This window comes from Manis pentadactyla, chromosome X, assembly GCF_030020395.1.
Source record: "Manis pentadactyla isolate mManPen7 chromosome X, mManPen7.hap1, whole genome shotgun sequence".
In the NCBI taxonomy this organism is placed as follows: Eukaryota; Metazoa; Chordata; class Mammalia; order Pholidota; family Manidae; genus Manis; species Manis pentadactyla.
This window is the reverse complement of record NC_080038.1, coordinates 81,401,989-81,414,928: the sequence shown is the minus strand read 5'-3', so window position 1 is coordinate 81,414,928 and position 12,940 is coordinate 81,401,989. Positions and strand designations below refer to the sequence as shown.

Genomic DNA, 12,940 nt, shown 5'->3' with positions numbered 1-12,940 from the left:
TCTCTTGTCCCCTCCAGGCATGAGCTGGGAGCTCTGTCCTCTCATTTTATCTCTCAACAAAAGCCTGTACCTTGCTCTCCTACCTTGACTATTTGTGAAGCTCATTCTTCGGCTCCGCAAACAAGAACACCGGCATCAGTTCTTTCTCAGTGAGGCTACTGAACAGACCAACATCATCACACTTTAATTTTCTCAACATAGAAAGTGTTTCCTCTTTTTGGTGTCAGGATCTGAAAGCTAATATAAACCAGCACACAGAACTGTCAAAGCAGCACTTTACAAATGTTAACTTGTCTCTGAGTATCAAACAGGGAGCTAAGAGGAACAAGTATAAAACCATAAGAAATCAGCACAAAGAAGAATAAAATCAATTACTTGATTTTATGGTAGAGACTAAAATGTTATATAATTCATTAGCATTTGGGGAGAGATTCAATGAAAATAATATTTTAGAGAATTTATATTGATAGTAGAAAATCGATTGGATTAGAAAAACTGAGGAAAAAGAGACAGAGGGAGCTGAGTTTAAGTAGAGTAAGCCAGAGATAATGAGAGTCTAAATAAGCTAAAGTTCACTCAAAACAAAACAAAAAAGACCAAGATGTTAGGCAAGAGGACCTGTCACAGAAGCACACAAAGGGCTAAAATTTCTACTAGGTCATAGAGGATGACTAAGGAAATCAATTTGTTTCCACATTCTACTTAAGAAAAAAATTTCCATGAGTACTTATTTTGAAATAAATATGTCATATTTCTTAAATTCTTTCTGGTTTGTGGTCACTCAAACCCTGTTTTTTTGTGTGTGTGTGTGATTATGTTTTATCCTCCATATAGCTGAACATGTAAAAGCAAAGGATTTAAGACTCCATTTTCTTTGATAACAGCTCACATTTCTGTTCTCTGTTTTATAGGAGAAAGAATTATGTACAAAGCTTAGTCATCAAAACCCCAAGGAATATTTTGTATTTTTTTTTACTTTGATAAACTCTAGTCTTTCCTTTAAAAAATAATTTTCAGGTAAATAAATTGGGGGTTAACCATAGTTTGAAAAATATTGAATGAAAAATGAGTAATATGGGCTTTTCTCTTGTTTTTACACATTGATACTAAATACCTAGTATCTAATAGAGAGTTTACATCTATATATGAAACACAAAGTTTTAAACAGCAACCTGTAGAGATCATATCAAGATGACCTTATGTGTAATTTCAATGATCAAATAATTTGAGTACAATTCTATTTGAAGTCATATTCAAGACTGTTATGCTTCTATTACAATATCAACAGAATCTCAGAGCTACTGCATTATGATGTCCTGAAGTGAGTATATGACTTTGGGCAAAATAGTTTTGAGGTGAAACTACAGCTACTTAATTGTTGTATCACAACTATTTGAAAGTATTGTATAATGGTGAAACAATTTATTTGGAAATCTGCAGAGGTTATTTATAATGATAGACAAAATTAAATACTGTCAAGAGGAGTTAGATTGAAAGAAAGCAAATTAAACAGAAATAGCCTACATTCAAACATCATTAAGTTTGAGGCATAAACCTACCAATGCAAGAAAATTCAAGGTTTCTTGCCATAACACTTTTATTTATGTCCCCTTGTGACTATGCAATATTCATGTTACAGGTCCTCTTTAAGAGTGTATTGTAACAGTGAGTAATGTTATACATCCATGGGAAAGTGGATATTACAATGTGTACTAACTAGAAATGTGAATGTAAACGTTTTATGCACCACTTAAAAACAGTAGGCCTTAACTCAACACTGTACAAAAGTCTTTTTTCACTCTACTAAGGTACTTTTATGAAATTATATAATGATGAGGCAATAAAGTAGCTCACTGAACTTGAGGTTATATCTTACCTTGGACTGTCCATGTTTGTGGGTTTCTGAACCCTGTAATTTATTGAATAAGTAAAAAGATATAAAACTTAATCAAACTTGCAACCATCCAGGAAGATTGATATCAATTTGGGCCAAGAAAAACATTTATCCATAGTGAAAGATAAAGCAAGTAACAGTTAATTCTTGAGAATTACACTATCCTGTACCCACCATGCTATTTAGAATGCCTTTCAGGCTAGTATGCCACTACTTAACCTACAGTTGTTTCATCTATAAATAGCTATTGAAAAATATCATTATGAAATGAAAAAAAAGCCACTATTTTGTAATCATTCATGAGATTGGATTTTACTGTTCTTAATTTAATACAGAAATAATGAAAACAAAACATATACCACTTTTTCTAGTTTATTAATAAGAAAATCAATCAACATCACAGAATAATGTGCACTTGAATTTGATCAAAGGCCAGGCCAAATATTTTCAATTAGAGAACCAATGTGAAGAAGGATTTAAAGTGGCATTTATTCTATAATTTTCCAAAGGCTGTTTTATTTTCCTAGAAAAGTCAGTCTAGTTACAGCACATTTTTCATATTTATACTGTGTTTCAATAATGCTTTATTTAAAAAAATATAAATAACTCTACTATATTTCTCTTTGGAAGTAGAAGAAAGTATGTCATGTCTTTATACCAATCAAGTATTTGTTTAAAAATTTTGTAGTCCAGAGACTAGCATTAAAAATTGAACTTTTTGAGACCTGAAAGTGACCTGAAGACTGCAGAAAAGACCCTCTACATCTGAGGAAGAAGAGAGGACCACACAGAGAAGGGTGAGGCAGCAAAATTAAGATCAAGCTGGGACCCAAGCCCACCTCTCCCACAAGCCTACATGTGGGAGAAAGAAGAACAGAGAGGGGAAGGAGCCCAGGAATGCTGCACACCTGACCCTGGAGATCTGCTCCAGGAGCACATGCTCACCTTACATTGGGTCCTGGTGACTAACAGGGCTAGACACTTGGGACAGGTGGAACACTCTGGGAGGCTGAGACTCCAGCCAGTGTAGGGTATGCCTGCTCTACCAGTCCTGAGACCCAAAGCAGAAGCGGCAGTTTGAAAGACTTACCAACAGAGGAGTACCAGAGGTGATGAGGGTTGAATGGAACTCTCTGCTCAGGAGAAAGAGCAGGTGGAAGACACCTCCCCAGCCTTTCCTTTGACCAACAGATTGAGAACTCTTGGGAACTCAAGATGCTCCATCTCCCTTGCTGGCAATGCAACCCTGAGACACCTCCCTGTGTGCTGCCAGGAACCAACCCACTGGACCCAGCTGCAGCATCAGACATTGTTTCCTGGCAGGTAGAGGTAGACTTTCAAAGCTTGCTTGGCTCCATTTCAGCCCAGCAAGAGAGATGCCTAGAGGTTCCAAACCCAAGAGTTCCTTCCTCCGTGTGGGTGTCCAAACCCAGGCTGTGCTATTGGCTGGAGCACATAAGTCCACCTACCCTATTAAACCAGCAGCTCCTGCATTGCTACAGGACAGGCAAAGGGTGGCTCCACCCACAGGAAGCTCAACAGGGATTCCTGAGCCTGTCACAAAGGTACCAGCTCAAGCAAACTTCACATACAGGCTTAGACAACTACAGAAGCCAGACAGAAATGCACCCTACCCAAGGCACACCAACAACTGGGGACCCCAAAAAGTAGAACCATGCAACATAGAGTAAAGAATCTTGAGTTTTTGGGAAATATAGCACTCCTTCTTCATAAAGTTATTACCCCTATACCAGAAAGATTAGTAGAACCATCTAATACAAAGGAAGAAAGACAGAATCCCTGTGAAAATGAGCAGGCAGAGGAATTTGATCCAATCGAAATTACAAGACAGAACCCCAGAAAGAGGGCTAAATGATACAGAGGTCACCAATCTCCTTGATAAATGTTTCAAAATAAAAGTCATAAACATGCTCATGGAGTTAAAGAAAAATATTCAAGATCTCAGGGACTACGTCAACAAAAAGATAGGAATCCTGAAAAAGAGCCACTCAGAGCTGAAGAATACAGTGTCTGAAATGAAATATATAGTGGAGGGATTTAAAAGTAGAACATATCATGGAGAGGAGACTGGTAAATGAAATGGAAATTAGAGAAAAGGAAAACAAAGAAGCTGAAGAACAGAGAGAAAAAAGGATCTCTAGGAATGAAAGAATAATGAGAGCTATGTGACAAACCCAAATTAAACAGTATTCACATAATAGGGGTACCAGAAGAATAAGAGAAAGACAAAGGGATAAAAAGTCTTTTTAAGGAAATTATTGTTGAAAACTTCCCTAATCTGGGGAAAGAAATAGACACTCAGATCATGGACATGTAGAGATCCCTTAACAAAAGGAACCCAGCAAGATAATACCAAGACATATAATAACTAAAATGACAAAGATCAAGGATAAGGAGAGAGTGTTGAAAGAAGCCAGACAGAGAAAGACTACTTATAAAGGGAATCCCATCAGGCTATTAGAAGACCACTCAGCAGAAACTCTACAGGCCAGAAGGGACTGGAATGATATTTTAATGTTCTGAAATGGAAGGACCTCCAACCAAGAGTCCTTTACTCAGAGAGATTATCATTTAAATTTAAGCAGGGATTAATAAATTTCAAGGGAAACAAAAATTGAAGGACTTAACTACTACTAAGCCAGTCTTACCTGATTTGTTAAAGTAATTGTTGTAGATGGAAAGGACCATAAGGCTAAATAGCTTTCACCAGTGAAAATAAACCCACAGTAAAGGCACTAGACCAACTAATTATAACACAAATACAAAATTAAAACAAAACAAAAGAAGCAAAGATAATTCTACACAAAATCAGTCAAGGGATACACAAAAAGTGCAGATTAACTCATCTAATACAAAAAAGGTGGAAAAGGAAGAAGAAGGAAAAGTACATTTAGGCTGTGTTTGAAATAGAGTAATCAGCAATTTAAGATAGACTGTTATATGTTAAAGAAGCAATCTTTGAAACTTTGGTAACCACAAAACCAAAGTCTACAATAAATACACACACACACACACACACAATAAATAAATTTTAAAAAGACAGAGAAATCCAATCATAAAACTAAAGAAAACTATCAGTAACAAGAGAAGACTGTAAGAGAGGAAAAAGGGAACAGAGAAGAGACATAAAAAGCAGCAGAAAACAATTAATAAAATGGCAATAAGTACATACATGTCAATAATTACCTTAAATATAAATGGAGTGAATGCACCAATCAAAAGACACAGAATAGAGGAATACACAAAGGAACAAGAACCATCTTTACACTCACTACAGAAGATTTATTTCAGACCCAAAGACATACACAGATTAAAAGCGAAGGGATGGAAAATGATATTTCATGCAAATAATAGGGAAAAAAAGCAGGAGTAGCAGTTCTTCTATCAGACAAAATAGACTTTAAAACAAAGAAAGTAACAAGAGACAAAGAAAGACATTACATAATGATAAAGGGATCAGTACAACAGGAGAATATAACCATTATGAGTATCTATGCAACCAACATAGGAGCACCTAAATAGGTGAAAAGAATACTAACATGTTGCTCTTTGCAACAATGGAGCGAAGGAGATGAACAGGACCAGCCTGTTGCTCCCTGGGGCTGAGCGAGAGGGCAAGTGTAGATGACTTGATCCTCCCCCTCCTTCTGAGGCAGGGGGAACACAAACCACACCAAGCCGGGAGATGTGTCAGCCTTGAAGGCGCAGCAAAACTCAACTTTATTGCATCAGAAGCCCAGTTATATAGTGGAAGATAAAGAAGTAGCAAAAGTCAATGGGAATTGATTATCGTATCTATCACTAGGGTCTTAGACAGGTTTCAGTTAGGTGGGGAGGCGGAGTTAGGGCCAAGAGAGCGTGCACGCGGGAAGCTAGTTAGGCCACGAATGCGGAAGTAACGAGGGAGGATGGAAACCCCCAGTCTGCGGCCGTCACAGGCCTAAAAGAGGCAAAAGTTCCCAACAATTCCCCCTTTTTGTTTTATAAATGCTCTGGAATGTCCTGGTGGGCAAGGCCCCTGTCTTAGGTTGTCCCCTCTGGGGATCTTACTGGGTACCTTGCAGCTCCTCGGTTGTCCCAAGCTTACTCATCCTCTGGGGCCTGTCTTAGGTTGTCTCCACTTTGGAGATCTTCCCGTCTTTGGCACACAGGGAGATAGTTAGGGGTAATCAATGGACACGGCCTCATCATAAGGCTCACAGCGACTGCAGGGGTCACTGGCTTCTGTGGCAAGCCTCTGGTATTCTACTTGCACATTCATCAACTGAATTGATTCAGTTATTTTTTGGACAAACTGGAGAATTTTGTTAATAATGCAGAGTCCAAAAGTGAACAGTAGGAGCAAAAGAAGGATAGGATCAAGGAGGGGCAGAATGTAGGGTAACCATTCATGTAACCCAGTCCAAAGAAAATTGGCTTGTAATGCATGTCTGCATTTCTCGAGGTCTTCTTGAAGTTGTTTGACTTTGTTTTGGACTATGCCGGAGAGGTTTGCATAGAAGCAGCATTCTTCTTGTAAAAAGAGACATAAGCCTCCTTTTTCAGCAGTGAGGAGGTCAAGCCCCCTACGGTTCTATAGGACTACTGCCGCAAGGGAATCCAACTGTGCTTGGAGGTCAAGAATTGTGCTGGCCACAGCTCGTAGATCATCAGACATCTGTTGAGAAAGGGCTTTATAATAATGTAGGGAGGTCCCTAATCCTGCTGCCCCTGTGGCAGCTCCAGCGGCCACCCCAAGGCCTAAAAGCAAGGGGATAACCTGAATGGCCCTTTTTGATCTACCTCTGATGTGGTCTAAAGCAGGAATAGGGAGGCTCTGATTATTAGGGACCACTCCAATGTCAGGGAAAATTACAGCTGGAGCACAAAGCCCTGTTCAGCCTGTTGGGAGAAAGCCAAACGTGTCTCCCCCACAAATGAAGACTGTTCCATTAGGGGGACAGAGAAAAGTATTGTTCACAGTAATATTTTGTTGGCAAAAGGAATAGTGGATTCGACCTACATCTATCCCACTAGTATTATCAGAACAGGGGTCAGCTTTGAAGCATGGGCCTTTAGGGGAAAGAGGGTCCAGATAGACCCCAGAGCTTGAGGGCAATAGCGGGCACTGGGGCTCGGTCTGTGACAGGTTAACAAGAAGAGCATTAATTCGTAATAGTCCCGGCTTCAGGCACAGCCAGCAATCTTTAGCTAAATCAGGATTGGTTGTGTTGAGTAAGGTAAAAGCAGCCTGTATGATTGATTGTGTCTCAGGATCAAGAAGCAATTCTCCCCTGATCTCTGGGAGGCTAAGAGGGTGGTAAATCGGGAGATTTTGGTCTTCAATCAGCCTATCAGTTTTTTAATTTGGTGCTGTCGAACCTGATCTTGGACTCCACCTCCATCAGAGATGCCTATAGGGGCAACTCAATTCCAGCAGGCATGAGCTTCCCTATTCTCTCGACAGTCAGCATATTCAGTCTTGCCTTCTGTCAGAATTGCACACCAGTATGTTTTGTTCTGTTTAGTGCAGGGGCTAACTTCCTTATAGCATCAAGCCTGAATGGAGGGATGAAAAGTGGTGCAAGGACTCTCAGAGAGGGGTTTCCCTTGGGTGGGTGGATATATTTTTGGGCCCGGCCAACACTTGTGAGTGAGAACTATTCCAGGGCATCCATTTTCTGTCCCTTTCATGAGCATGGCTGCCCATTGCCCATTAGGGCAGATTTTGATAGAAGTGTAACAGGTTTTGGGGGGAGGAGTTTGGGTGAAAGAGAAGGCCGTGCAGGGGTCTCCAATGGTCTTACGTAATATGGCTCTTGCTTGACTGGGATCTCGAAATCCAGTCTTAGCTAATGGGAGATTCATCACTATTAGCAGGAAGACCAGCATCATTCGGTTCACTGTGGACTCTGAAAGAGAGAGAGAAAAGAGATATCCTCAGGAGGCGAGGGGCCTTCTGGGTCATCATTGATATTAGTGAACTCCCCCTCCGTAGGGGGGTAATACTTGAGATCTCTTGCGGGGACCCAGATTGGCCTTTTTCCATTGGTTGGAAAGACACAGCTGAATCCCCTTCACGCTGTAATGAGGGGGTCCGGGCCTCTCCATTCTCCAGTAAGGGGGTCCTTCCATTGGACTCTAACCATCTGATAAGGAATGGTTGTTGTCCAGTGCTTTTGGAAGGGCGAGAAGTGTTCGCCTTTGGCAAAATTCAAAATATTTAAAGTAAATAATGCCATCTTTAGTTGATCATGGGGGGGGGAGTGTTCCCCCTTTTTGTTTTATTAACTGACATTTAAGGATATGATTGTGTTTTTCCACGATTGCTTGTCCTTTAGGGTTATATGGAATTCCAGTGGCATGAGAGATTTGCCATTTACTCAAGAATTCAGTAAAAGACCTACTGATAAAGCAGGGACCATTATCGGTTTTGATTTGGTCTGGCAAGCCAAGGACAGCAAAGCACTGGAGAAAATGGCTTATGGCATGTTTGGATTTTTCTCCCATATGGGCTATGGCCCAACAAGCATGGGAGAAGGTATCAACTGTTAGAAATATGTATTTAAGCTTCCTGAAAGGGGAAAAATGTGTGACATCAGTCTGCCAAAGGTTATTGGGCCTCAGGCCTCAAGGGTTCACTCCATTCTTTTGAAGCGGAGGGACCTGTAAAAAGGGCTGGCATGACTTATATGTTCTAATGATCTTTTTTAAGTCTTTGATGGGGACTTGAGGGAACTGATGGTGTAGTCCTCTCCAATTAGCGTGTTAAAGTTGACAAAAAGAGGTGGCTTCCTGTACTGTGTAGGCTGAAGCTAGTTGGTCTGCAAGAGCATTGCCCCTCGACAAAAAGCTTGGCAAGTCCTGATGTCCTCTTAAATGTTGTACAAAAAGGGGAACTAGTCTCTGTTTTAACAAATGGCGGGCTTGAATCATTAAAGGAGTGATGGGATTATTGTCAAGTCTGATGTGTGTGCCCACAAGGTTGGGCAGGCAATTGACAACGTAAAGGCTATCAGAAAACAGATTAAGAGGGCCTTGGATCTCAGACAGAGCTAAAACAACAGCATAAAGCTCTTTAAACTGGACGGAGCCCTGCACCTCATGAAAGAGGGTTACGGCCGGAGGGCATTCACTTGTGCCTGGGGTGAACATTACCACAGAGGCTCCCCGTTTACCCCCGTCAGTAAAAACAGGGGGAAAGAGGGATCTGCCTCAGTGAGGAACATTTTTGGCGGCTGCCATGGCAACTGGCTAAAAGAACTCATCCACTTATAGGGACCATAGTGACAGTCCATTATCCCTGGAAAGCCTTCCATGGCCATTGCCAATCTGGAATTATTTCTCTGTAGCCACGAGAAATCATTGACCTGAAAAGGGACGATCAAAGAGTGGGGTTCACACCCAAAAAGACGAACAGAAAGATCTTGTCCCTTGACAATGCAGTCGGCCATTTGATCCACTATAGAGTACACTCGGGGTGCCCCTCCCACAGAAAGATGTATCCAATCTATGGGATCTCCCTCCTGAGCCAAAAGGGCAGTGAGGAGGGTCTCTCCCGCCATAATATAGAGATCAGTGGCAAGTTTGGATCATATCTTTTGAAAGCAGCATTATCGATGGCATGTTGAACTTTTGTCAATGTCTCTCTATGTATAGGGGTTAAAGTCACTGTTGAAGCTAGGTTAAGGCTTTTTAATAGGTTGAAAAGAGGGATAAGATCAGCTGTGGTTATAGGAATCCAGGGCCTCAGCCAATTGATTTCCCCCAGCAGTTTCTGGAGCTGTGGTAGCGTATATGTGTCTTGAATACATAACTGGGGCTTAACAGGGGAGACAACATCTAATGTTAAAGTAGTCCCCAAAATTTTAAAAGGAGCTATTTGTTGAACTTTATCTGGGGTGATTTGAAAGTTGTAGTCTTTGAGCAGGGAAAGGCACATTTTAAAGAGGTCGTCTAATTTGCAGGAACAGGTGGCTCCCAAGATAATATCATCCATGTATATGTAAAAGAGTATGTCAGATTCTTCTGCTAGTGGAGATAAGATTTTAGACATATAGTTTTGACAAATAGGGGGGCTATTAGCCATCCCTTGGGGCAACACGGTCCACTCATAGCGCTGGTCAGGTCCCTTATAATTTAGGGATGGAAGAGAAAAGGCAAACTTCTTGGTGTCCTCAGGATGGAGGGGGATGGAAAAGAAACAGTCTTTGATATCTATTACTATTAGGTGCTGGTCACGGGATGGCAGGCACCCAGGGTAGGCCCCTTTGGTGGGTCCCAAAAGGTTCCATTCTTTCATTGATTTTTCTTAAATCTTGGAGAAGTCTCCATTTACCATTAGGTTTTTTGATCACAAAGACGGGAGAATTCCAGGGACTCATTGACCTTTGGAGGTGACCCAATGATATTTGTTGTTTAACTAAAAAATGTAGTTGTTGCAGTTTTGTGAAGGCAAAGGCCACTGCTCCACCCAGACAGGGGAGCCTGGAGTCCATTTTATTTTTGGCGCCCCGGCAGGAGCAGTGGCCCTTAGGATTGGGGGTGGGGCCAGGGGTTTGAATGAGGTTGGCCCCTTCTGATCATTTCGAAAGCGGGGTCATCTCTATAGTCAGGGTGACTCCTTTGGCCCCCTTGAAATTGTTGTTGGTATCCCTCCTCATCCAGGAGATCCGCATAAAGGGCTTTACCATCAGTGGAAACATATGCCTTGGCCTCCCCCAAGACATCTTGGCCCAGTAGATTGGCTGTAAGGCCTGGAGCCACAAGGGGGCGCACCTCTCCTGTATTTCCATCTGGGTCAACCCAGGGAACCATTCAGCAGTTTCTTGGGAGCTAGTCTGTCCACCCACCCACAGGAGGGGAGAGCCAGGAACCAATCTCCAGTGGAGGGGAATTTCTTTTTTTCTGAGGACAGTCCTGTCCGCCCCGGTATCAATGAGGCATTTGAAAGCTGCCCCCCAATAGTGAGTATTATTTTAGGTCTAACCCCAGGCCACAGAGGAATTGTCCAGTGAGCCCGTGTGGGGGGACTCCCCTTGTTTAACGGGGCTGGGGAGTACCCCCTTTGGAGTTTAAAGGTCTACCCTGTATATCAGTCTTAGATCTATAATCTTTGGCCCAATGGAACCCCTTCCGACATTTTGGACAAGGAGTGAGAGGCAAGACAGGAGGCTGGGGCCTTGCTGGAGGAGGAGGTCCCTTTTGTTTATGAGGGCATCCTCGCTTAAAGTGTCCCTCCTGACCACACCCAAAGCAAGTACGGCCTTTACCAGGGAATGCCTGCTGTAGAGCACATACCAGGGAGGTCATATCATCCTTGTGAGAGGTTTGCAACATGGAAGTTATGGTCTGGGTCTGATGGGAGTGGGTACCTATATCTTTGGTGGCAATGATCTACTTTTCCATGAATCTATCCTTTAACCCTGTACATGCCATTTTATGTGTTTGATTCATACCTTCCCACACCATCACCTTAACAAAATGATCTCTGAGATCCCCAGGGGGGAACTTTCTCTTGATGCTCCCCTCAACTCTATTAATGAAGCTAGCCAGATCTTCATTGGCCAATTGGTTTATCCCTGCAACTGGGGATTCCGAGGGGCCTTCCTCAAGCTTCCTCCATGCTTCCAGACCCAGGGCTCGTATTTGGTCCTGATAGGGAGGGGGAATGGCGGCCTATTGGAGTCCCAAGGAAAATTGTTCGGAGGTCCCCACAAGCATTCCCATGGTGATAGGGATTACAGGGTTGGCACCTTGATTCCTCTCAGCTTGTTGCTGGCATTCCTCTTTATACAAAGCGCACCACTTAATATAGAGGGGGCCAGGGAGAACCGCCCGGGCAAGAGCCCTCCAATCTGTGGCAGTGCACGGATGGTGAGCAATTCCCTGGAGGATGGTCTCAGTCCAAGGAGTGTTGGGGCTGTCCTCAAGAACGGCATTCTTTAACTCCTTAAGGTCACCTGGCTCCCAAGTGTACCAGGGGGCAGGGCGGTTACCTCCGGGATTAGCATTGACAGGAAATAGCTGACATGGCCCTGGGTTGGGTTGTGGGTGGAGCCCTGAATTCTCTTGAGGTGGACAACCAATAGGAGAGCACAAGTCCTTATATGGGAGAGGGGGAGCTGATGGTGATTTGAAAGGGTTAGAAGGGGAACTAGCACCAGGAAGTGGTGGGTACAAGGGGGCCGTGGATTTGGAAGGCCAGGGGGCAGCATCGAAAGGGTCGAGGGCACCACTGCCATGATTCTCATCTGGCTCTTTATGGCTTTCCTGTCCTACCGGCGTGGACTCAGACTGAGGAAGGGGATCAGAATTACCCCAGGAAGGGGGTCCCGACCCAGTGGTCTCCCCATCCACTAGGTTCTTGGCAGTCGGCTTCGATGGTCTAGGAGGGAATCAACTCTTAAAGGCTGCTAAAGTGGGGAAGGTTCCCAGAGGGGGGATATCCCCCCGATTAACCTGGGCTTTGTGTACGAGTTGCTCCACCCTGTCCCAGGTCTCCCAGTCAAACAAATTACTAATGGGCAGCCATGGGGCGACCTTAACTAAGGTCTCCCAGGTCTTGATAGCTTGGCTGTCAGAGAGCTCTAGGCCCCTACTTGGGAGGAGGACCCTAAGGGATTCAAGGGAGGGATCAGACTTGGAAGAAGAATGTCCCATAGTTTATGGGAATACACTTACCTGTGGCCCGATTAGCTCATCAGCGAAGTGAGAGTTCCTCACACGGGGCACCAGTTGTTGCTCTTTGCAACAGTGGTGCGAAGGAGATGAACAGGACCAGCCTGTTGCTCCCTGGGTCTGAGCGAGAGGGCAAGTGTCGACGACTTGATCCTCCCCCTCCTTCTGAGGCAGGGGGAACACAAATAACACCAAGCCGGGAGATGTGTCAGCCTTGAATGCACAGCAAAACTCAACTTTATTGCATCAGAAGCCCAGTTATATAGGGGAAGATAAAGAAGTAGCAAAAGCCAATGGACATTGATTATCTCATCTGTCACTAGGGTCTTAGGCAGGTTTCGGGTTAGATGGGGAAGTGGAGTTAGG

General features: G+C 43.2%; 1 long non-coding RNA gene across 1 annotated transcript; it reads right to left on the bottom strand.

The window, feature by feature from the left end:
* Positions 1-5,972: 5,972 nt before the first annotated feature.
* Positions 5,973-12,716, bottom strand: LOC130682027 (uncharacterized). Its single transcript, XR_008995329.1, has 3 exons — positions 12,578-12,716; positions 7,401-7,806; positions 5,973-6,572 (listed from the first exon to the last, which is right to left on the bottom strand). It is a non-coding gene; the product is annotated as an uncharacterized LOC130682027 (long non-coding RNA).
* Between the last annotated feature and the right edge of the window lie 224 nt (positions 12,717-12,940).